General features: G+C 48.6%; 1 long non-coding RNA gene and 1 pseudogene across 1 annotated transcript in view; both read left to right on the top strand.

The window, feature by feature from the left end:
* The first annotated feature begins 658 nt into the window (after positions 1-658).
* Positions 659-10,168, top strand: LOC110124612 (lymphokine-activated killer T-cell-originated protein kinase pseudogene; annotated as a pseudogene).
* Positions 10,169-12,995: 2,827 nt separating this feature from the next.
* LOC139031587 (uncharacterized) overlaps positions 12,996-25,258 on the top strand; it is a 30,408-nt gene continuing 18,145 nt past the window's right edge. Inside the window, exons 1-4 of the long non-coding RNA XR_011484080.1 lie at positions 12,996-13,906; positions 23,349-23,537; positions 24,138-24,281; positions 24,656-24,812. This is a non-coding gene — a long non-coding RNA (uncharacterized lncRNA). The remainder of the gene's footprint in view (positions 13,907-23,348; positions 23,538-24,137; positions 24,282-24,655; positions 24,813-25,258) is intronic.

Genomic DNA, 25,258 nt, shown 5'->3' with positions numbered 1-25,258 from the left:
GGGCAGGGTTTTGGAGGCTAGAGTAAAACACGTGTGTCAGAACATAACAATTCTTTAAGCTTCCTAAGTCCTGCCATACTGATGAAGCTCTAAGAGGTTGGTGCCTCTTACAGGGATGCCCTCTAAGCTAAATGATTACCCCGTATAAAATGGCCCATGGCTTGGGGACACTTTGGATTTGGGGGGCAGCCTATACTGCACTTGATACTATGTCTTGAGTGCTGGCTTGAGTGAGGCCCACAGTATGAGGGGCTCTCCAGAAATCCGAGGTTTCAGTGCAGCCTACCCTGCTACTGAGGCCACATAACTTATCAGATCCATCAGTGCTAGACGTACCCAGAGCAGAATAAGATGCTGTCAGGGATCTTAGACAAGCCCCGGTAGGAGATCGGCAGTATAGAATATCGAGGGTTCTAGACCAAGGTCATGGCCATTCCATTTCAGGGACAATTTACTGTGAAAACACTCCTATTTAAAAGCCAGTTCCTGGGAAAAGCCCAGCGTATTCACGACAGCGGCTGAGTCCGTGTGTTGGCAGGTGGGAGCCCCAGGCAGCTGTGGAGTGTTCGGGGCCACTCAGGACCAGTTTTCAAAACAGCCTTTCCCTGGACATCTCATCGTCTCACCTCATGGCTCCAGATCTTGAGCGATTACTACAATGGAAGAAACCAATAATTTCAAGACACCAAGCAGATGATCTGAAAAAAGGAAATCTGCATTATGTTTAACTCCATGTATAAATATTCCTGCCTCTCCATTTATGCAGAAGCCTGGCTTTGGTACTGGAGTAAATGTCTACTTTATGAAAAGATCTCCAAGAGGTTTGTCTCATTCTCCTTGGGCTGTGAAAAAGATTAATCCTAGATCTAATGATGTTTATCAGAGTATGTATCTTAAGAGACTAACTGATGAAGCTAAGTATTTGAAAAACCTCAGTCATCCAAACATTATAGCTTTCACTGAAGCTGGCGATGGTTGTCTGTGTCTTGTTATGGAATATGGAGGTGAAAAGTCTCTGAATGACTTAATAGAAATTGAAATTGAACAGTCATGTCCGACTCTTTGCAACCCCATGGATGGCAGCCCACCAGGCTCTGCCGTCCATGGGATTTTCCAGGCAAGAATACTGGAGTGGGCCGCCATCTCTTTCTCCAAACTTAATAGAAGAATGAAATAAAGACAGCCAAGATCCTTTTCCAGCAGCCATAATTTTAAAAGTTGCTTTGAACATAGCAAGAGGGTTAAAGCATCTACGCCAAGATAAGAAACTGCTCTGTGGAGATATAAAGTCTTCAAATGTTGTTATTAAAGGTGACTTTGAAACAGTTAAAACCTGTGATGTAGGAGTCTCTCTACCATTGGATGAAAATTTGACTGTGACTTCCCCTGAGACCTGTTCCATTGGCACTGAGCCTTGGAGACCTAAGGAAGCTCTGGATGAGGATGGTATTATTACCAACAAGGCAGACATATTTGCCTTTGGCCTTACTCGGTGGGAAATGATGACTTTACCTATTCCACACATCAACCTTCCAGATGATGATGATGATGATAAAACTTTTGATGAAAGTGACTTTGATGATGACGCATACTATGCAGCTTTGGGAGCAAGGCCGCCTATTGATATGGAAGAGCTGGATGAAACGTACCAGAGGGTAACTGAGCTCTTCTCCGCATGCACTGATGAAGATCCTAAAGGTCGTCCTTCGGCCGCCCACACTGTGGAGGCCTCAGAAATGACGTCCCGTGGTCACGTCAAATGCACGACTACTGGAGCCTCGCGTGTGGCTCCAGCGGCTCTGTTTATCAGGATACATTTATGTAGCTGTTATGATGATCCATAATTATTAGATGGAAGTGGCCTATTTTAGGACCATAGATAGTACCTTAGCAACATGTGAAAAACTGTTTCTATTATAAAGGTATTTCATGTATGCTTATGTTAATAAAGTTTAAGAAACTACTCAAAAATTTGAACTTTATATAGATTTTAAAGGAGTGCTGTAAAACTGACGTCCAACATTAATTTGGATTGAGTGACTATTTGATTGATGATCTTTCTCAGATTTTCTCTGTTTTAATGGATCTACTGAATTTAACACTTTGTGTATTATGAAATAAGTCTACATTTGCTTACCTTTTAAAACAATCCTTTTGCTGGCCTTTCTTGGCTGATGTGCGTATTAAATATGGTTGCTGAGACCAGAGACCTGGGATAAGGCTCAAAAAAGTAGTTCCCTGGGTATACCCAAACAGCTTTGGCTAAGACTCGTCTTGTTCCAGAGCTTTGGTCTTTGCTTTAATTTATTGAATGTATTGTCTGTACTGGTATCTTTAATACTTTTATTTACCGATCTGTATCTTAAGCACATCACAGTATTGGTATAAAAATAAAACCCTAAAAGGACAACATAGAATGGAGGACTTGTCAGTTACCCAAAGGTATGTAATCCTATTTTGTACTCTACTGAATTGAGTGTTGTCATTAAACTTACTGAGTGAAAGTTAAAAAAACAAAACAGAAAACAAAACAGCTCCTGGACTTCCCTGGCAGTTCAGTGGTTAAAACTCCATGCTCCCAAGGCAGGGGGCGGCGTGGGAAGGTGGGGGCTGGGGAGTTAGGGGTGGGGGAGTGGGTGTGGGTGTGTGTGCACATTTCAGTTTCTGGTCGGGAACTCAGATTCTGCATACTGTGTGGTGCAATAACAACAAAATAATAATTAATTAATTTTAAAAATTAAGACTTTAAAAAAAAATAATAGAGATAGATTTTGAATTTTAAAAAAATTAAAAGAAACTAGGAAGAACTTGAAAAAAAATTTTAAATAAAAACCAGCTCCTGAAGTGATGATAGATAATAGAAATCAAGCTGAAAATGGAACATCAAGTGATTATATGACCAGAACTGCTCATCACGAGCAGGACATCATCACATCCACCAAGTCAGTCAGGCATCTGATAGAAACAGTACATTTAGGATAAGTCCCGAGCAAGTCCAGAGGACACAAGGGGTCCCAGGGCTCCACGTCACCTCCCTGCGTTGTCCTGACACTTCTCTCAGCTTTGTAACTATGGGGGCGGCGGGGGAGGGCTGCTACAACTCACTGGAGAAGGCGGGGAAACACAACTTGCTCCTGCTTCGTGGGTGGACCGGTTCCCACCATGGTGCTGGCTGGCAGTGGACTGCTGTCAACACTGCGGCTCTGTCAGGGGCGGCCCTAGGGACAATGCTGAGGGGAGACCCTTCCAGAAGGCCCTGTGCTGTGAGAACATATGCTCACAATGTCTGTGCACACATGCTCGCACGTGAACACACACACACACGCACACACACACGCCTATAAGGAAAACATCACTGCAACCACACGGGAGAAGCTGGCTCTCTGGATCACAAGAGACAGCATCAAGACACCACCAGTGGGTCAGAGATTAGTTACAAGCCAAAGATTAGAGAGGAAACTGCCTTTATTTCCTCTCTAATAGCCTGATGAACTCAAATATACTTGATGTCTGGAGAATCACAGGACAGAGTGAGTTCCTTTCTCATCTACAGAGTCAAGGGTTTGGCATGGACGAACCCCACATATGTGCCCTGTGCAACTTCAAGGCTCTGGGAAACAGTTTGAAAACCTGAGCCAATCCACCTCTTTCTTCCAAAAATGTCTCCAGTCCACCCATCTCTGGCAGGGAAGAACCGCCCATGTTACCAACACCCCCCAGAGAAGGGGACTGGGGCAGCTTTCCAGTTACCGTGATGCCCTACCATTTTGACACAAGTGGATATTGCTTTAAGTCTCTCCTACTGCGGGTGAATCCTCATTCTTCTACTCTCAGGGGAAACAGGAAGAAGTTGCCTTAATTTCATCATGTCCTTTTACATCCCTCAGGGTATTAGAGTTAACAGTTTTTATATTCGATCGGGTTGTGATTAATGGGAATTAAAAGAGGCTAAGAATATATATATCAAGCAATTCTTATTTGCAGTGAGTTGTTCATTAAATTTCTGTTTGCCTCCCCGAGTAGATACATAGAACTGAGCAATGATAATTTTTTCTTATTATTAAAGGTTAAATTATGTCCCCCTCCAAAAAACTCTGTGTTGGAGTCTGAACCCCTAGAACGTGGGAGTGTGACTTTGTCTGGACCCAGGTAGTTAGTGAAGACGGAGTCACAGAGCAGTGTAGTGGGAGGACCACATCGTCCTCCAGGATGACTGCTGCCGCTCTGTCCCACGTGGAGACAGGGACACACAGGGAGGAGCCGTCCGACGGTGGAGGCAGAGACGGAAGTCATCCCGCTACAAGCCCAGGGACGCCAAGGGATGCGACAGCCACGGAAGCTAGAGGAGGCACCTGCTCGTACCTTGATTTTGAATTTCTAGGCTCCAGAACTGTGGGATGATACATTTCTTTTTTAAAGCCATCTGGAACGCAGTCCTTTGTTATGGCAGCCTTAGGAAACTAATGCACTTGTATTAATGGTTTCTCTTTGATCAAGTCTGTAGCATGTATTGATCAGAATAAAAGTGTGTCTCCACAATTGACCCATTTCTTCTCTTTTTTGAGAGACTTTGAAAACTTCTGAAATAAGAGGCTATTTTCAGGAATAGTAACCTAAGTTTCAGTTTTGGCTATATTTAATTCTAATTTATAAATCAGCACTTCTCCCAGAAAGATCTGTCCTAAATCCATCTGAAATTCAAAGAGGCACTGATTTCAAACAACTCACTACCTCCGCAGTCTTTAATAGATACACAATCCTCTCTAAGAATAGCAGAGCATTATTCTAAAATTAAAATCACCACTAAAGCTGGGTGACAGAATGCCTTTATTGGGCCTCCACAGGCCTGGCTATGCCAGATTTAATTAAGGAGTTTTATTTGCATCAATAAATTATTATCCAAGGTAAAATAAAAGTTATTCGATTTGTTCACACTCAATTTCATTTAGGTGTACAATTAGTGGTTTAAGTCTATTGCAAAATAATTCAGCCAAGAAATCAATTTTAGCACCTACCAAAAGCCCAACCAAGCTATAATTACAATCTTTTAAATGCTAATTGTGTACAGTTTGGGATAGGAAGTACACATATATATCATCTTACTGTTTACCACCAAAAATTATACTTGCATAAAACATGGGAAAATTATCTTTGTTATTTATGACCCCCCATAGGCTAGGGTGTTCGTTTTATAGCCCTTTCTGGATCGGTCCAGGTTAATAAACTACTGTTTTCTGTGGTTGTCTATGTACCTTTTATTCTTCTTCAGCCGTTGGAAGTTAAGGAGGGTTGAGGTACAGAAACCCATATTGGGAGGCAGCGGGGACCGGAGACCGCAGTGGGAGCTGGGACCTCAGGGCTGAGCCTGGGTTTCTGGGGTCTTCTGCTACCTGGATGCTACCTGGGTGCTATCGGATGCTCACATCTGATCAGAGGACAGGCCACCAGCTGGGGGGTGAGTGACTAACGGAGGGACTGATGAGAACGAAGCTTGTTGCCAAATAGGAAACTAAATACTGTTCCAGGGAGGCTGTAAGGTGACCACTCCTGATGAAGAACCCGGATAACGTGCGACAACATTCAACAGGGCCCCGAAGCTCCTCGGATACCATATTCTGACACCAAGAATGTTTTGCATTTCACAGGGAATGGCGAAAGTCACAGCAAACACATGCTCATTTGTCCATTTATTAGTAAGAGCTATTTTGTTTAGTGTTCATGTCCCACACAGTGTCTTCCTGCCTGGGGCTGTGGAGGGAAGCCTCTTAATGTCCTAGCACAGAAAGAACTGTGGTCAGGACTTCCCCGGTAGTAGAGTGGTTAGGAATCTGTCTGCCAGTCCGGGAGACAGATTGAACCCTGGATGGGTTCAATCCCTGGTCCAGGGAAGATCCCACATGCCGCAGAGCAACTAAGCCCGTGAGACACAGCTTCCGTGGCCCACGTGCCTAGAGTCCACGCTCTGCAACAGCAGAAGCCGTGCAATGAGACGCCCTCGCACGACAACGAAGACCCAGCGCAATTAAAAATAAACAAAAATTTAAAAAAGAACTGTTCTCCTGAGCACAGGGCTGGGGGTGTCCCTGTTCACACAGCCCAGCCTCCCTCTGGAGAAATGGATGTCTGTTCTTCTGGGCCACCTTCACTCCTAAGAACACCTATGAATCTCTCCAAGGTTCCCTGGGTGTTGAAAGACAAGCAAGGGTTGATTCAAAGAATGACGGTGGGGAAGGTGGAACAGGTGGAGGTGACGAGGCTGGAGGGTGTCATCGTCCCCTGACACTGACCATGACGCCACGTGATGCTGGCACTAAGGTCGAGGGGAGACGGTGACAAACGCGGTGTGGCCAGAGGAAGAGTGGTGGGCAGTTAGGAAAGAGTCCTCGTGAGGAGGTGATAAAGGACCTGGGGGTGGTGAGTGTGCACTGGAGAAATCTCGAGCAGGCATCATACCTGGACCATCCTAGGCTGAGGACCCGTGAAGATAGGCCAACATCTGGTGGAAGCGTGGGGCAGAGTGAGATCACTGGAAAAGAGTGCCAGGCAGGAAATTTCACCTTGGTTTAAGAAAAATCATCCTAACAATTACAGCGGACAGTGATGATCTACAGAATTTTTCATCCTTGGCTGGAATTATATAAGCAACGATTGGATAGCTGTCCAAAAGAGCGTCATTTGGCTCAAACAAATGGCCTCGGGTGTCTTCTGGAATCTAAGTGCCTACGCCTCCAGGAATTAGGTCTTGGCTCCCCAATTTCATTATTCCTTGGTGTCTGCTAGAGATCTCTCCACAGTATAGTAATCTGTTTTATCTCCTATGATCCCAGGGCCACTTAGGATATCATTTCTTTGGCTAACTCCTTGGCTCTGAAAAGCAATGCCAAAACCCAAAGGAATCATGATGTGTTGTTGGTAAATCTCTATAAATTGCTGATCTATTTATTATCTTAGTATCTCAGAGTTTGTAGGCATTCAATAGAGTTTTGATGTGTGAATGGATGAATGAATGCATGAGTGCGAGCATTACTTATCTAATTTTGAAAACAGTATTGCAGGCTTCAAGGAAAGAAGAGGGGAAGAATCCAGATAATCTTTTGAATCTTTTAAAGCGGATGTAAGTTAGAAATTAATTAGTAACAATTGCTCATGATTTTTAAGAAAAACTCATAGCATTTTATTTTTCACTTAAGATAGAAAATTTCTTTAAAATGATTTTTTAGTCTATAAAAATACATACATACATTACACCAAGTGGTGAAATATAAAAGGCATTTCCTTTACTTTTTAAAATTTTTGGGGGGGAGGGCCACATCTCTTCTCATGTGAGCTCTTAGCTCCCAAACCTGTGCCCTCTGAAATAGAAAAGCAGAGTCTCAACTACTGAACTCCCGGGTGTTGTTCAGTTTCGAAGTTGTGTCCGACTCTTTGTAGCTCCACTGACTGCAGCACACCAGGCCTCCCTGTCCATCACCAGCTCCCGGAGCTTACTCAAATTCATGTCCATTGAGTCAGTGGTGCTATCCAACCATCTCATCCTCTGTCACCCCCTTCTCCTCTTGCCCTCAATCTTTTCTAGCATCAGTAATTTAAAAATTAATTTATTGGTCATAAATAAATCAAACAATAAAAATAGAATAAAAAACAAATACAGGTTTATAACCACCAAAATGATCTCTTCTTAATTTGACCTTGCTAAATCTTTTTTGACTGTCTCTGCTCTCACGACTAAACAGCACGTAAACAGAAGCCTTGCGCTCACAGACCCTCGTGAGCTCACAGGCTGCCTGGTCAGCGGCCTCCTGGTCAGTTCTGTCTGCTCTCAGGGGCAGGTTAACTTTTGGGAGCTGCATTTCCTCTCCCGTCTTTGCACAGAGCTTCCTCCTGGAGAAGCAAAGCAAACCTGCTCTTCTCGGCCATAATCTTCTCTATAATCGCTCTCGTTAAAGACTCAACCTGGACAAAGCATAGTGGATTCCCTTTAATAAAGAATTAAATCAAATTGAAGTTTTTTATCATGCTTCCCTGATAGCTCAGTTGGTAAAGAATCCACCTGCAGTGCAGGAGACCCCAGTTCGATCCCTGGGTTGGGACAATCCCCTGGAGAAGGGATAGGCTACTCACTGCAGTGTTCTTGGGCTTCCTTGTGGCTCAGCTGGTAAAGAATCTGCCTGCAAGGTGGGAGACCTGGGTTTGATCCCTGGGTTGGGAAGATCCCCTGGAGAAGGGAACATCTACCCACTCCAGTATTCTGGCCTGGAGAATTCCATGGACTGTATAGTCCATGGGGTCAGAAAGAGTTGGACATGACTGAGTGACTTTCACTTCACATATTAAATAATTATGAGCAAAAATATGTGTGGGGTTAGAAAAGGCATAAATAATAACATAGGCATATATATATATGTATATATATACACACATTTATTCAAAACGGACTACTACTCAGCCATAAAAAAGAATTTTAAAAAAGAATGTTGTTTGCAGCAACATGTATGGACCCAACAGTTATCATATGAAGCAAGGTCAGAGAGATAAACACAGATATTGCATGATATCACTTACACGTGGAATCTAAAAAATTATACAAATGAACTCATTTACAAAACAGAAATAGACTCACAGACGTAAATACACTTATGGTCATCAAAGGGGAAGCGTGGGGGAGACACAAATTAGGAGTTTGTTGTTAACATACACACTCCACAATCTATTTCATAACAGATACAGCCAACAAGAACCTACCGTACAGCACAGGGAACTTTACTCGGTATTCTGTAACAACCTATAATGGAGAAGAATATGATAAAGAACAGATCACGTCTAGATACAGATATATATGTATGACCGAAGCCTGGCGTGCTGCAGCCCACGGGGTCGCAAAGAGTCGGACACGGCTGAGAAACTAAACAACAATAACTGAATCACTTAGCTGTACACCTGAAATTTAAAAAAAACATTGTAAATCAACTATATTGCGATAAAAAATGAAGACTCAAAATAAAGACAAGTCTGACCTATCAAAAAAAGAAGAAAATAAGCACATCGATTGAGCAGTTCGACTGACAGGTTCGGTCGTCCAAGAGCTCCCTGGGAATGTCTGGCACCTTCAACACAGGTGTCGACACAAGAAAAGTAAGATGTGGTTCGAAGCCAGTGTAACCAGGTGAGATACGCAACTGAGCGTAGGGAGCATCAGGCTTCACCGGTGGCTCAGACGGTAAAGACTCTGCTTGCAGTACAGGAGACCTGGGTGTGACCCCTGCATCAGAAAGATCCCCCGGAGAAGGGAATGGGTGCCCACGCCAGTATGCTTGACTGGGAAATCCCATGAACAGAGGAGCCTGGCAGGCTGCAGTCCCTGAGGTCAAAAAGGGTTGAACATGACTGAGCGACTAACACATAGACAATATCTACTATAATTTCATGATTAATATTCCCATACATTTAAACAATGTATGTATGACATGAAATACAACTTCAGTTTCTTCTCTGCCATTCTGCAAGGCTGAACTAAGTCAAGACAGGTTTTTTACTTTATAGCATAACCTGTACAATGGAAAGAAAAGGGAAGTTTATTTAGCACCAATCCAGAGCCAAAAATCGTGCTTCTAATTTCACATCGCCCTCCCAACAGCCAAGTAAGTATTATTCTCCCATGTTATCTATTGTTCTCTTTATCTATTGCTGAATAAACTACTCTAAAACTCAGTAGCTTAAACCGACAGCTTATTATTCTTATACCCCGCCCTTCTGTGCGGCATAAACTTGGGTCACAAAAGGCAAAGGCAGACAGTCTGCGCTCCCGTCTGTGCTCTGGGGCCTCAGGGGGAACGACTCAAGGCAGGCGGCTGTTCGGGCCTCTCTCTCTGTCTCCCCATCCAGCCCCTTCACGGGGTGGGGAGGCTTCCTCCCAACATGACGACCTCAGGCCAGGCGAGTCCCTACGAAGGGCTTGGGGCGCCGAGAGATGAGGCAGCTGCTCCCGCGCATCTTAGGGCCGGGCTCGGGCCAGCAGGGGACCACCACCCCTGGCCAGGTCGCCCAAGGGCCAGCCCACATTGAGACGAAGAGGGAGGTGCCTCGCAAGGCCCCACGGGCCCATGGTCCATCCCCGGATGAAGAGGCGCTCGGCAGCAGGAGGCAGCAGATCAGGGCTCAAACGACTTGACCAGTTATCATCCCCCAAGGACCACGCATGGCCCCATCTGTGCTCACGGGTTCAAGGGTGTCCTTCAAGGTGACCTCTAATGCCATGTCCTCTCAGTCTCAGCTACTTGTCCAAGCTCCAGACCTCTATCTCCAAACATGAGCCGCATGTATCCATTCAAACGCCGCAGCAAAACTCAGACTCAAGCGTTTGTTGCTCACTGGCTCAGTCGCGTCTGACACTTTGCAACCCCATGGACTACGGCTTGCCAGGCTTCCCTGTCCTTCACTATGTCCTGTAGTTTGCTCAAACTCGTGTCCTTTGAGTCAGTGATACCATCCCACCATCTCATCCTCTGTCGTCCTCTTCTCCTCCTGCCTTCAATCTTTCCCAGAATCAGGGTCTTTTCTAATGAGTCAGCTCTTCACATCAGGTGGCCAAAGTATTGGAGTTTCAGCTTCAACATTAGTCCTCCCAGTGAATATTCAGAGGTGATCTCCTTTAGGAGGGACCGGTTGGATCTCCTTGCAGTCCAAGGGACTCTCAGGAGCCTTCTCCAACACCACAGTTCAGAAGCATCAATTCTCCAGTGCTCAGCCTTCTTTATGATCCAACTCTCCCATCCATACATGACTACTAAAAAACCGTATCTTTGACTAGATGGACCTTTGTCAGCAAAATGAGGTTTCAGACTCAGCAGCAGACATGAATTCTGGCCCCATCACGGGTCCCCTCCATCCCAAACCAGCAGCCCCTGGTGTCCCCCAAGTCTGGCTGGCTCAGCACCTCGTGGAGACTCTGTCCCTGCTGTCAACCTTCCCTGGGTCCACTGTCAGTCACCCTTCAAGGCTGGGGGAGGACCTTGCCCACCGGCCTCTCCAGTCTCCCTCCCCACCCTGGGCTCACCCCGCCCCTGCCACACTGCCCTGCTGCTCCTCCAAGAGCACCTGCCCTGAGCCCCGTCTTTGGGTCTCTGCCCAGACAGCATCTCCGCAGAGCGACTGCCCCCCGAGAAGAGCACCTCTGCTCCACCCCAGCTTGTGTTACGCCACTCCATCCTTCACTTCCTGATGTGCCAATATCTGTTTATTTGCTTCTTTACTTGCTGTCCCTGGCTTTGGCTGGAACAGTGCTGTTCAGTAGAACTACAACGTGAGCCTCATACGTAATCTTCCAGTTAATAGTCGCCACACGTCAAAGGGCAGAAGGAAGCAGGTGAGATCAACTTCAGTGATATATTTTATCGAGCCCAAGACACCTAGAATGTTATCGTTTCAACACGTAACCAATAGGGAAAAGTATTCATGAAGTCCTTTCCATTTTTGGTCTCTGGTGCACTGACAGTGCTTCTCGCGGCGATGACCAGCGTGTTAAGGGCTCCACAGCCATGTGAGGGTGGTTGGAGGATATAAATACCACAGAGGCAATGCCTTCTGCTCACTTCCCACGTGTCAGCCTGGAACAGGGTCTAGCACTTTGCATGCATTTGTTGATGGCCTGTGCAGATGTGGGTGTGAGTACGACAGACGACACACATCACTTGCTTTTGACCTTCCTCCTCCCTCACCTGCCTGGTTCCTCCTTACCTTGAATGTGGCACCTGTCAGCCCCCGCAGGTGTGGCCAGCAGCTACTCTTTTCCAGCCTGGGATGCTCTAGCCCGATAAGCAGTTCCAGAGGCCAAGAGAAAGAGGCTCTGAAAGTCACAGAGCTGACAGCCAACCCGGGAAACTGCAGGCAAGTTTAAGACATCTGTGATCATTTTCCTCTCTCTAAAATGGGGTTTATCCATAACTCTAGCCCCAGCCACTGTAAGAATAAAAATAAAGCAACATGACTAAAACAATTTTTTTAACTGGACAAAGGGCTAGAATAAACATTTCTCCAAAGAAGATATGAAAATAACCAGCAAGTACAAGAGAAGATGCTCGACGTCACTCATCATCAGGAAAATGCAAATCAAGATCACTATGAGTTACCACTCACATCCACCAGGATGGCTAATATCAGAAAAGACAGAAAGTAGCAGGTGTTGGTGAGGATGTTCAGAGGGTAAACCCTTGGGCAGTGGTGGTAGGAATGCAAAATGGTGCAGGCTGTGGGAAATGGTACAGCAGTCCTTCAAAAAATTAAAACAGAGTCACCATGGGATTCAACAATTTCCCTTCTGGGTATAGACACAGAGGAAGTGAAAGTAGGGATCTGACCTGCTGTACACCTGTGTTCAAAGCAGCGTTATTCACAACAGCCAAAAGGTGGAAAAAACCCACTGATGATGGATAAACAAAACGTGGTCTATGTGTACATTGTTCAGTTTTGAAAATTCTGGAACATGCTACAAAGTGGATGAAACCAAGGACACGCTTAGTGCAGTAAGCCAATCAGTAAAAGGCCAGTATTAGTGAATTGCTTAGACAGTTAAGCTCATAGAGGCAGAAAGAACAGTGGTTGCCGGGCTGGGATTGGGGGAACAGGAGCGAAGTGCTGAATGTGGACAGGGTTTCAGTTTGAGAGGACAAATGTTTGTGTATGGATGGCGGTGATGGTTGCAGAACAATAAGAATGTGCTCAATGGCGCAGATGTGTACGCTTAAAAAGGATTAAGATGGAAACTATTATGTCTACTTTATCACAACAACAAAAAGTAAAACAGTGTCAGCGAAAGTGCTCTGTGGGGTGTAAACCTTACAAACGTCAGGCGGCAGCATCCCTCACGGTCCACCACACCCCTGCTCACCCTCACTCCCGGGCATCTCTGAGATCCCGGTAACCGTCGCTAAGGCGACGCGGTGAGCCCGCCGCCCCCACGGAAGTGCTGCCTCCTGCTTTTCCCGCCCCTCTGCAGACGCGTGGAGCGGGGCTCTTCCCTGAACACGTCTTTTAAACTATGCCAGTCCGAGCGGTGTTCACGTGACAGAACGCGCAGCGGGTGCAGAACGCACAGCAGAGAGGGGCGTGCGTGCTGTGGCTTCACGGGTTTGTGTTTAGAACACAGCGATGTTATTTTTAAAGCCGGCAAGCGCTGGTTCCACCTGCTGGTTCCTCTGGGCGACCCGGTCTGTGTGCGCCTTCTTCTCTACCTGCTTCGGAGTCAGCCTCCGCGAGCTGTTCGTCCTCCCGACCGGCTGCAGCGGCGGATGCGGTGAAAACAGAACCCACAGCACGTAGCCTGGGGCCCCGAAATCCGCGCCCCCGCCCCTCCCCGCCGTGGGCGCAGGAGCTGAGCGAAGCAATAAGGCCTAATAACCTCCCCCGTCCTCCTAATTGCTTTCTTCTCCTGACAAAGAACCGCACCAGCAGCTCGGGCAGCCCTCAGGGAAATCTGGGCTTGTTATGAGGCTGGTGGGCAATCCTTTCATCACCGCGAAACGCTGGCAGTTTGTGTCAACAAATCCAATTTCAGTCAATCAATAGACAACCCGCCTCCTGGCTCCGTCCTCCCTGCCGGCGGGGCTGACACAGGCACTCCCCCGCTCCTTCCACCCCTGCCGGGGGCCCGCAGGAAGGACACCCGGCAGGGCGCCCAGGCAGCCCGCCACGGGCACGGATGGTCCAATCCGTCAGGAGCGCAGCCAAGTGCCAGCGTCACGCAGGCGGACCCGGTACCAGCTCGGGCTCTGCCACTGCTGGCCGCCCGGCCTCGGACGAGTCTTCACCTCTCTGAAGGCTTGTTTCTAAAGTGAGATGGCGACAGGGCTGGACAGTGGGGAGAGGAAGTGTTACGATGCACGCGAGCCACTCAGCCGGCCTCCGGCCTGCAGTAAGTAAATAGCCAGAGAGGCCTTGATGATCTGCCAGGCCTTTAGGCTAACAGGGCAATAAATGGGAGCTACTGAGGGCCTCACAGCTGCCATCAGCAGCCTCATCACCGCCGCCGTCACCTTGAGGGCTGGATGGAGAACGCTCGGGAGCCCGCCGGTGTGGCTCTCCTCCAGCTGCCCGTCAGCGGAGGTTCACTTTGCAAAGCTGTTCAGGGCGCCGTCAGTGTTTGCAAGAAGAGACAGCCAGCCTGCCGTGTCCTCATCAGGGGCCTGGCGTCTGCAGCTACAGGGCCCGTAAGGCGGCTGTCCCATCACACGGCAGACCACCGGGCAGGAACCTGGTCCCGAGAGCAGGCCCAGTGGGGCCCAGCGGGGGTGCCCCGAGATCTCTGCGTCTTCCCTGGGGAGCTGGAGGGAACAAAGGCCTCCCCCCAGGACCCCTCTCCCTGTAGGGGAGGCCCCAGACTTTTAGGTCTCTGGGGACTAGAGGTCTTTGCTGGGCAACAAAGAGTTAATCCCACTCTGTTTCATTTCTTACCAGGTGGGGTGGCTATCACACCTCCTGGACTGGGGGTGACACGCCATTGCCTGAGTCCATGAATTCCCGAGATGAGAAGCCTACAGAACGGGGTGCAGGGATGGATACCACCTAATTGAGCGGCTTGGGGCTTCCCACAAAGTCCAGGAGCCTGTCAGCTCCAACTAACTGGGGAGATGGATGTCCCTCCAGCAGGAAACGGTTAGAACAAGTAGCTGGACTGCATCTTGCTGGTGCTGCTGCCGCCTGTTTGTGTTTAATTGGGGAGGGAGAGAGAGTAACTAGAGGCGAGGTTTTCAGTCACAGGATACCCCGATATTGACAGACTTCCTGCCCCGAGGCAGGCATGGTGAGAGGCCCTTCTGCATGGATTACTTCCTTTTATGCGTCACAATCACCCCGCAAGGCAGGTACATTTACCTCTTCTTTTGTTAAATGAGGATGCTGAGGACCAGATGTCACCAGAGAGCTCGGGGACCTGGCTCAGAGCAGGTACCCAGTAACAAGAGAGTGACCGGGGCTTGCCCGGGTCACAGTTGGCAGGGACAGTCAACTGCAGGCTCTAAAGTTCTAAGCCGCTCCTGATCGCGTTCTGTTCTTTCCCAACACGATTGTTCCTGGCAGGGAGGACTTCACCAGGAATGGGTTTTGGCTTCTGGGAAACTGTTCCAGGTGGGGAAAAAAAGCTTTTTGTAGGGAAATCTGCCTTTAGAAGAGCAGCCAGGCCGCTTCATGCAGCCCGAGGGCAGGTCGCTCTGAACAGGACAGCAGTCCCAAATATTGGGAGGCAAGAGTCAAAGATACTGAATGAAAGACCTCATGCCAGTACAGTGTGTTGTTTGCTATGACATTGCACTTTTCTCACGTGACAGGGAGTCCTCAAAATGTCTGATTCCTTTTTAAAATTTTCATTATATTGACAATGAAAAAAAAAATTTAAAAAGAAGAGACTTCCCTGGAGGTCCGGGGGTTAAGAATCTGCACTTTCACTGCAGGGGGCATGGGTTCAATCTTTGGTTAGAGACTAAGATCCCACATGCTGCATGGTGCAGCCAAGATAATAAATGAATAAAGATATTGGGGCAATTGGCTATATTCATCATAAATCTCTACTTTAGTACATTTCAAAAATAAGTCTCATACAGATAGAAACAAAATCAAAACTAGGGAAGTATTAAAGAACAGAAAAAGAAAAGAGAAAAATCACAGAGCCATGTATGATGGGGAAAATTTGAGACGGGCACACATGGACGGAATATTCACAGCTTCTAAAAATTTAATTGCTGGAGAGAAATGGACATAGAAATCTGGGTTTCCAAGCAGAATGCCCCTTGAGTTCCAAACAAGCCTGTGAAACTACCTCGGAAGCCCTCAGTGACGCCCCCAATCATACACAACTCAGCACGCCTGAGACCAGAGGTGCTGCTGGCCACGCCCACCTCGGAGCACGTCGCCTGCAGCCTCCTCTTGGGCTGGTGCATCATCGTCCCCACAGCCTCTCCAACTGGACCCGTGGAATTCCTGCCAGACGCCCCCTCCCTGGCTTAGCAGGTCAAATCGCTGCTATGTTGTCCTCTTACCACCATCACCGCCCCTGGCATCTCTTTATTCTTCTGTGCCAGCTTCTAAACCAACCTCCCTGACTGCAGGCTCACCCTCCTCTACCCATCTGTGGGTCCTGGGCGACCTCTCCAAAGCTCAAACTTGACCATGGCACACCCCTCCTTACCACAGTCCACCACCCACCAGCACTGAAGAATCTGGAGCCTAAGCTCCTCGCACGGTATGAGAACTTGCCTGATCACCAGAGATGGACAACCCGGACCTGCCTCCTGAGTCCTCACGGTCTTGGTAAAGAAGCAACACTGAGGGTTCATCCTGTTGTCAGCTCGGCTAGGTCCAGCGTGTTGGTTTGCTCAGGCTGTCATACAAAGTACCCCAGGCTGGCCAGCTTCTGGAGGCTGGAGTCCAAGGTCAGGGTGGCAGCAGGACTGGCTTCTCCTGAGGCCCCTCTCCTTGGGGAGCAGACAGCCCCCTTCTGGCTGTGTCCCCACATGCTCACCCCTTTGGACACCTGCTGTCCCTCTGCGTGTCCTGATCTCCCCTTCTCCTAAGGACATCAGTCAGACTGGATCAGGATGCATCCTAGCAAGCTAATTTTAACTTCATTACCTCTTTAAAGATACTATCATCAAATGCCATCATATTCTGAGGTACAGAGGGCTAAGAGTTCAATGTAAGAGTTTAGAGGTGACACAATTCAGCCCATAAATGCCATAGTACCCAGTTTGGGGTCAAACAACAAACTGGACACTGTTGTGAAGGTATTTTTTAGATGCTGATAAAATTTAAACCAGTGGGCTTTGAGCAAAACATAATAACCTCCATTATGTGGGTGGACCTCATCTAATCAGTTGAGGGCTCTACAAGAAAAGATTGAGTGCAGTGCCCTGAAGATATGGGATTTCTGCCTCCAGACTGGCTTTGGACTTGAGCTGCAGTGTCAACTGTTTCCTAGATCTGCAGATTTCAGATTTTTCAGTCTTCACAATTGTGTGAGATAATTCTTTAAAACAAATATCTCTTTACAGATACATACATACCCTATTAGTTCTGTTTCTCTGGAGAGCCGTGAGTAACACAATTATGAACTCCAAAAGTTACCCAATAACATATAAAAACATTTGTCCAGAGGAGGCAATCCAGGACGGATACCTGGTTTCCAAAATCATCAGGGACCAGGCTTCTTTCAGCTTACTATTCCCTAATCCTAGTATGCTACCTCATGGGTCAAGCTGGGTGCTTGAGCTCCAGATATCACATATCCATTCTAGCCAGCCAGAAAGTGGAAGGTACAAAACAGGGCACACTTCCCTTTAAGATACTTTCTTGAAGCCGAAGCTGACCTTCCTATTGGCCAGAGCTTACTCATATCTAGCTGTAAGGGAACTAGCTGTAAGGTAGTCTTTATTCCAGAATACGTGTGCCCAGCTAAAATCAGGTGTTGTACAAAGGTAGAAAGCAGGAATGGATGTTGCACTGTACCACAATGCCACATCTGCAACAAGTGCCAAGTGATGGGTGCCAACACGGAGTTACTGAGAAATCAGGAGGAGCTTAATGTCAACTTGGGCCGCATAGTGGAAAGGGCTACCTTTGAAGGAAGGGTTAATCCGCTCAAGGAAGAAAACCTGGCAGCACCCTAGCCACAGGGTGAGCACGAAAAACCACCGTGATAGCGTGACAACCCAGGCATCTGTGATGTGAGGCCAGGGCTGGAAGGCAAGCTCTCTCTGCCACTGGCTTGCAAGCGGCAGCTGCCAGCTGACGACGGCCAGGCTGACAGGCTATGAGGGCCCACGGCCAAGGGCATCGCGACCTTTCCTGCACCCCTGGTCCTCGCTGAAGCTGGGGCTGAGAGGCGGGGCCAGGGAGCTGCAGCCATCTCCTCAGGCCCAGTCAGCCAATGAGCGGCCTCGCTGATGCTGTAATGCTCCAGCTCGGCATTTCATTGGCCGCTGTCTTTCTGGGCTCAAACTATTTCTTTTTTTTTTTCTTTAGAAATTGAAAGTGGGCATAAACAAAATAACAGAGGAGAGGGGCTGACTTGAGCCCAGATGGGTGGCCGGAGTGCAGTGTTGTTTGTGAGGACAGAAGGCTCTGTTCCCAGGCACTCGCTTGACTTCTGGGTCAGGGGAGGGATTGCTCTCATATTACTTAGGTTTTGGTTTTCCAGTTTTACAATTCACATTTCTTACTGTAGCATCGCTCGGAGCTTTTAATACACCAAAAGGCGCTGTGAAGCTTCACAGGGATATGCCTCTCTCACGCTTGGATGGTCTCAGAACCTTTTATTCCCAGAGCATGGGGACTCAGCAGTTCCACAGATACACTCTAGAAAACCCTCCTACCGGGACGGGTCACTCCAGAAATCCAGCTTGTCAGGCATGCTCCAGGGTCCCCTCATACGCACTTGAGGTCTACTTATCAGGCTCTGGTTAATTGAGGGTTGTGACGTCACAGGAAATCAGCAGCTGCCCTGGTCACCCGTGGTCCCAGCTGGAGCGGGAGAGCCTCACTCTGCCTCCCAGCCTGCCCTTTACACCCTGATTCGGATCCCAGGTGCCCAGGATCCCAGTCAACCCGCAGTGACCGAGGTCCTTCTCAGCACCAGCATCCTTGGGTGGAAAGATAGGTTCTGCCTTCAAAGTGTCTCAGGTGAGAAGACCCAAAGCGGGGAACTAGGTAGGTCCCTGCAGTACAGCCTGCGGGATACAAGGGTGTGAGTCATACCAGGGACGGTGGCGGCTCGAGAGAAGGGAGCGACTTCGCTCTGGGGGCGGGGTGGGGGAGGGGGGTACCAAGGAGGAAGGCAGGAGAAGCTGGAGACCCAAGTCGGCCCTTGAGCTTGTCAGATGAAATCCATACACTGCCCAGGAGCCTCTAAAGCGTTTTCATCCCAGGGAAGCAGGTCTGGAGTCTGAGAATCAGGCTGTGGGACAAGGACCTGCCTCACCCTCGCCCTGAGAGTTACTGATGCCGGAGTCTGGGCAGAGGGTCAGCAAAGTCCAGGCTGCTCCGGGTGCCCCGGCCAAGCCCACCCCCGGCCTCCGGCCTGCAGCTCCTACTTGATGTCACAGAGGGAGTTTCGGTCAGGTGATGGCCACGTGGTCAGGGCCACCAGCCCCCCAGCCCCAAGCTGGGTTAAGCATGATGGGGGAGAAGGGTACGGGCGTGGGAGTTGCTACTGTGTTGGGTATCCCTGCAGCTGTGGTCGGGACTGAAGCAGTCAGAGAAGGTGGGATGCAGATGGGGCCAGGACAAGGAGAAGGGGGAGAGAGAGGAGGAAACGGGGAGAGGGAGTGCCCTGTGATTGGGGGTGGGGTGGGCTTACATCACATTCCCAGCTCCCCCTTACCATCTGTGTGACCTTGGGTGTCATCTCTGCTCCTGACCAGCTCATTTACCTGCAAGAGGAGGTGGGGAAGCTAGCAGTGATCCCAGTGCCCCTCCTCCTCAGAGTCACAGCATCCTCTTTTCTGGATGGTCCCACACCAACTGCGGCCACTGACCAGGAGCGGGCAGACGGGTGCAGATGGCACAGCAGTGCTGGCAGAGTCGGGGGGGGTGACTCCAGAGGGGTGCAGCTGCCCACCCTCCCTCCGGCTGTCCGCCTGCTACCTGCTGAGCCCCCAGGACACAGGGAATAATGGAATGGCCTCCTCCAATGCCCAAACAGTCCTGCAGCAGCTTCTGCAGGCACCCCCCACCCCATCCCCTGCTGGCAGCTGTGAGTTCAGAGGGAAAATGAGCTCCCTGCCCTCAAGGTGAAGCCAGGCTGCAGAGTCAGCCCAGGACAGTGGCCGGCTGCATCCTCCAGGCCTGGGCAGGTCCGGAGGAAACCTGGATCGTTCCTCTGCCCCACAGAATCTGAGTAGAAGCACTAGGAGCATCCTCTGCTCCTTGTTTGATTCGGTGCCCTTTCCAGGAGTTGTTTCCAAACTGGGTTTAGCTAAGAATCCTTTCTTTACATGCAGTCTTATGCAGAAGTGTAAGCAACACATTATTCAATAATTCTTTCTTGAAATAAGTACACCTGAAGTGCAGTGTTGAGAGTGGGGTCCCCATTGAGGTCACAAACAGACTTGCTCCCTGCCACAGAAGCTCCCCGGGTGACTGGAGATACAGCCGTGTATGCACCTGTTCTGTGGTCCTTGGTGAACAGATCTCCACATTTGAGGGCAATCAGGAGTTCATAAGCAAGGGCAGACCCAGTCAAAGCCAAGGAGACTGTATATTGGGCCAGAAGAGACAGGAAGGGCTCCATGTGGTCAGCGTAGCACTGAGACACCCCCCTGGGCAGACAGTGTGATCTGAGCACAGATCTTGGGAAATTCCTGTTCTTCGATCCAGCGGATCCCCGTCCACAATGTGATAGGCTTGCTGAGAAAAGCAAGTCTAACTCAACTGACAGAGGCCCTTTCTGCCGATTCAAATTTCATTTTCAGAGAACCTGGCTGCCCGTGGGCTGAGCCCGGCTCTCGAAACCCTTTAAAGGCCAGGTGTGTGCTGATGAGATGCCGTGAACTTCTCTGAGTCCCCGCACGACTCAGAAATTCTATTTGACACCAAAGTCTGCATCTGTGATGTTTTGATTTGTGAATGTGAAAACTGAGGTGCAGGTGAATACTGATGTGCCCCAAGGCCCCTCTCGGCTACTTAATTCAACAGGGCCTGGGATTCTGGAGATTCTGACGCTCCAGGTTACCTGCAATCTCAAGTGGTTCCCCAGAAGCTGACCTGAGATGAGGAGGGTGTGCCGGTGACCCATCGGGCAGGGGAAGGGGAAGCATGAAACAGAGACGGAGGCAGGTGAAGGTGCAGACAGAAAGGCCCTGGCTCGCAGCTGACCGGCTCATCCACCCGAGGGATGGGGACCAGGAGCCCTCCACCTGCCTGTCGGGAGCGAAGGGCTGTCTCAGGTGGAGGAGCATCCCAGGTGTTTCCTGCTCTCCAGACACCCGTTGTATCCTTGACCGTGCTCGATACCTCAGAGAAGACAGAAGCCACCAGATCTCACCATTCCATCAGCAGTGGGGTCTGTTCTTTCGACACCCCAAACCAGCCTTTAAGGGTCATCATCTCCTAGAACCGGCTCCCTGGGGTAATGACAGTGACCATCAGTGAACCATCACAGGCCACTGATACTCTGGAAATGACCACCTTTTCAGTAACTGCGCTACTGATAACAGGAACGACAAGGACAGCAGTGTGGCTGGGTCGACCTGATGCCCACCACATGGATTTTCTCTTCCTGGCACACAGCAGTTTTCTATCCCAGCTCCCTTGGCTCTTGGAAGGTCCTAGTTCACTACGAGGAATTTGTGTCTGGGTCTAGATAGTGAAAGCAGATATGATGTTCCCTTTGATACCTTCAGACTTCCCTGATAGCTCAGCTGGTAAAGAATCCACCTGTAAGGCAGGAGACCCCAGTTCCATTCCTGGGTCGGGAAGATCCACTAGAGAAGGGTTAGGCTACCCATTCCAGTATTCATGGGCTTCCCTTGTGGCTCAGCTGGTAAAGAATCCGCCTGCAATGCGGGAGACCTGGGTTTGATCCCTGGGGTGGGAAGATCCTCTGGATACCTTCAAGGCCGCCTGTTGAAGATCCTGGTGCTACAGAATGGAAGGCCCCAAGGGGATCCTTGAGTGCTTGGGTCGCGGGAGAGCTGGGTGACTGGAATCATCTATGTTGGACTCTGTGTTGGTGAGAAACAAACATTTATTAAGGAGTGGTGGTGGTGCTTTAGTTGCTAAGTCGTGACCGACTCTTGCTACCCCGTGGACTGTAGCCCGCCAGGCTCCTCTGTCCAAGGGATTTTCCAGGCAAGAATACTGGAGTGGTTTGCCATTTCCTTCTCTAAGGGATCTTCCTAGCCCAGAGATCAAATCTGCATCTCCTTCACTGCAGGCGGTCTCCTGCATTGCAGGCATGGGGATGTTCAATTTGTTAGCGGTTAGCTTGCTCTCCTGCAATGAACAGTGATGACCACAGAAGCAGCAGCCTGTTGGGTAGTTATCACTATTTTCACTTGGTAGGTGAGAAAATTGAGGCTGAAATGGTTTGGCAGTTAGCAAATGGCAGAGCTGGGACTCAAGTCTGTTTTTAGGCCCTCTCCTGGGCTCATTGTTATGTAAAGCTTAGTGTGGACTTTGATGCCTTCCCACTTGCAGGCATTGATGGGCCAGAGGGGAGAAGGATCCCCTGGGTCCCTCGGGTGGAATCTGGGTTGGGGAGGGAGGACACAGAGCAGGGAGGCCCCCGGCATCAGAAGCTGAGTTTTGGGCACTCCACAACTTTGCTAATGACTTCCCCCACCCGCTCATGTTGGGTCTGGTCCCCAGTGTTCTCACTCTGATAAAGCTCTTTCATTATACACTGGGCTTCCCTGGTAGCTCAGTTGGTAAAGAATCTGTCTGCAATGCAGGAGACCCTGGTTTGATTCTTGAGTCGGGAAGATCCCCTGGAGAAGGGAAAGGCTACCCACTCTAGTATTCTGCTCTGGAGAATTCCATGGACTGTATAGAGTCAGACACGAATGACTGCACTCATTTGTCTCTTGTGACTCCAGTGCCTACTTGCTCCTGAAAAGAAGAAATGAGATGCTCAAAGGGGCAAACCCTGAATCCCCGAGCCTGTGCCCTCAACTGCAGTCAGAGGCAGGAACCTCTTGTTCTGCGTGGACACCTTGGTGGCCTTCTGTTCTGCCTTAGTAACAGAATCTGACCTTATGCATCCTCATCCAAGTCCTCTGGGGAAACCTAGGCCATTGCCTTAGGGGTGAGACTCCATGGGCTTGGCTGGAAAACCAGTGTGTTGGAAGGATCTGTCCTGACAAATGACTGGTTTAGGCTTGGGTGTGGGGTGCCGTTTTGACCAATGGACCTAAGCAGGAAATCCGCAGAGGAAGCCTTTGGGCTTGGAGTCTGTATATTGTTCCTAAAATCAAAGCAGTCTTCTTGGGTCCATCAGGAGAACAATCGATGAGGATAATCCAAAATATTTTGGATGTCAGAGTAGAAAGATGGAAATAACCTGGGTGCTTGAGCCATTGGTAAACTGGTGAATTAACCAACCCCAGAGCAGCTGTCTGTCTGGACTCACTATGTGAGGTGATAAACCACTTTGCTGTTGAGATCGTGGTGAATCAGGGTTTCTGTTAACTTGCACACGTCTGCATCTCTATGGATTCAGCTGATGTCTTGTCATAGACTTCATCCAGAAGAGCACATGTGGGCTTCTAACTCTCTCAGCCCCTGGCTCATCTGGCTTTGGGTTAGATTCTTAGCTTACACGCCCAACCCTTATCTGCAATGAACGCCTGCCCATTTCTTTCACTCAGGAGTCCACTTGTCTTAGCCCCCACCTGGTAAACAGAGTCTCTGCTGAATTACAACACGACAGACCCTCAAGTCCCCACCTGGTCAGCCAGCCATCCACTCCTGTGGCTGTGAGCAGAAGGATGCTGAAAACTGTGAGTCCTGACAATGCTGCGTACACGGACGGTGAATGTTTTCTTGGGTTTCCATAGGTAATAACAGGAAGGAAGAGAAAATAGGCTCATTTTTTCTAACATTGATTAATTCACACAAGGTCACATTTTACACCATTTTAATTAACTTTCACTGAGTTGATGTTCAAAATGGGGAAAAGGGTTTATTAAAATAAGTCATGAGAACCCTAGGTATAACAGCATGGGGTATTTAAATAGGATAGGAAATTGGAAATTTTTCCCTCCTGCTCTGATGCAGGGAGGGGTTTTGTGAACTCCTAACTTTTTTCAAATATATCCCCTTTGCAAACGATGGAAATAAATAGACTTACAGGCAGCGACTCCTCCAGGAAGCCCTTCCCAAGGTTTCTCACCCCTGATGGTCCTCTCCTCAGCCACTGGGTAGGACTCCTTCCTTGTTAACACCCTGCAAGCCTCTGTCTCACAACCGCTACGTTATCCTGACATTAATTGTTTACTTTTTTATTTCTCCCACAATATTGTGAGATTTTTGAGGGTAAAACTTTGTCTTCTAGCAGGATACCTGGCATAGCATAGGTGCTCAGTATAGGTTTATAAATGAAATGAATGAAATAAATGAATGAAAACCAAGAAAAATTTTCCTGGCCTTCGTTTCAGTTCAAGAAAGGACAAACGTGTCTATTTTGCACTGTGTAAAATGGAAGTGAAAGGGGCAAGTCCATTCACGTAGCGTCCAGAGGCTGCAGGATCTGCTGTGCCTGCAGGGGGACTGGCGGCCGTTCTCTGACACGGGGCCTCAGGGTGAGTGTGGGTCCGTGTGCTTCACACACCTAGAAATACAGGAGCAGGGCCTTAAAGCTGCCCAGTGGCACACCTGTGCTAATCTGGACCAGGGAGGGGCGTGGTTTCTGCCAGAGATGTTTTTGTTCCATGTTTTGGCTCCTCGGTTTGTCCCCAAATTAAGCAAAAGCATTTCTCTTGGCTGGGCTGACACTGATTCTGCAGGCACCCGCCCATCTAACTCAGGAGGCCTCCGCCGCTCCGCATTTCTCAGATGATGCTTCACCCCAGGAGTTCTCGTTGAACCTGTCCCACCGCAGGACTTCACATCCTCCTTGGTCGCCCCACTGTGTCGTTTTCCTCTGTCCACTAGCCCACTGTCCTCTTCATTCCAGCCCCCAATGGGATGACCATGCCTTGCCCACTTGGCAAACTAGCATGAAATGAACTGGAGGAAAAAGAGACTGTCTTATGCTTCAAGAGAAGGCTTTGGAGCAGGAAAGTTTGAGGCTGAATTTCCCCACGCTTAGACTGACCTCCCTGCTGAGATTTGTAAGTACTTGTGTGACTGACTTCTGAGAAAATCTGATATTCAGATTCCTGAATGTAGAGTCAAACACTACTCATACCACAAAAGACTTCTCCTGTTTTCAAAAGAATTGTTCTCATAGCACTCTTACAAATCAATAATAGAACAGACAGCCAAACGAAAATGAACAAAACATTTGACCAAGCTTTTCCCTTAAAAGTTTATCTAGTGACTGATAGCATAGAAAAGTGTGCTTCATTGCATTAGTCATCATGCAAACACAAATTAAAAAGATAATCTAATATCAACAGACACCCACCAGCATGACTAAAATGAAAGACACAGGGAATAGCAAGTGTTGATGGAGATACAGAGCAACTGAAATTCCCATTCACTGCTCGTGAGATGGGGAATTGGTGCAACCTCTACAGAAAACTGAAAGTATTCTTAAAACTGAAAATATGCATAA

This window comes from Odocoileus virginianus, chromosome 27, assembly GCF_023699985.2.
Source record: "Odocoileus virginianus isolate 20LAN1187 ecotype Illinois chromosome 27, Ovbor_1.2, whole genome shotgun sequence".
NCBI lineage: Eukaryota > Metazoa > Chordata > Mammalia > Artiodactyla > Cervidae > Odocoileus > Odocoileus virginianus.
Note: the sequence above shows the minus strand (reverse complement) of the source record. Positions and strands in the feature narration are given on the sequence as shown.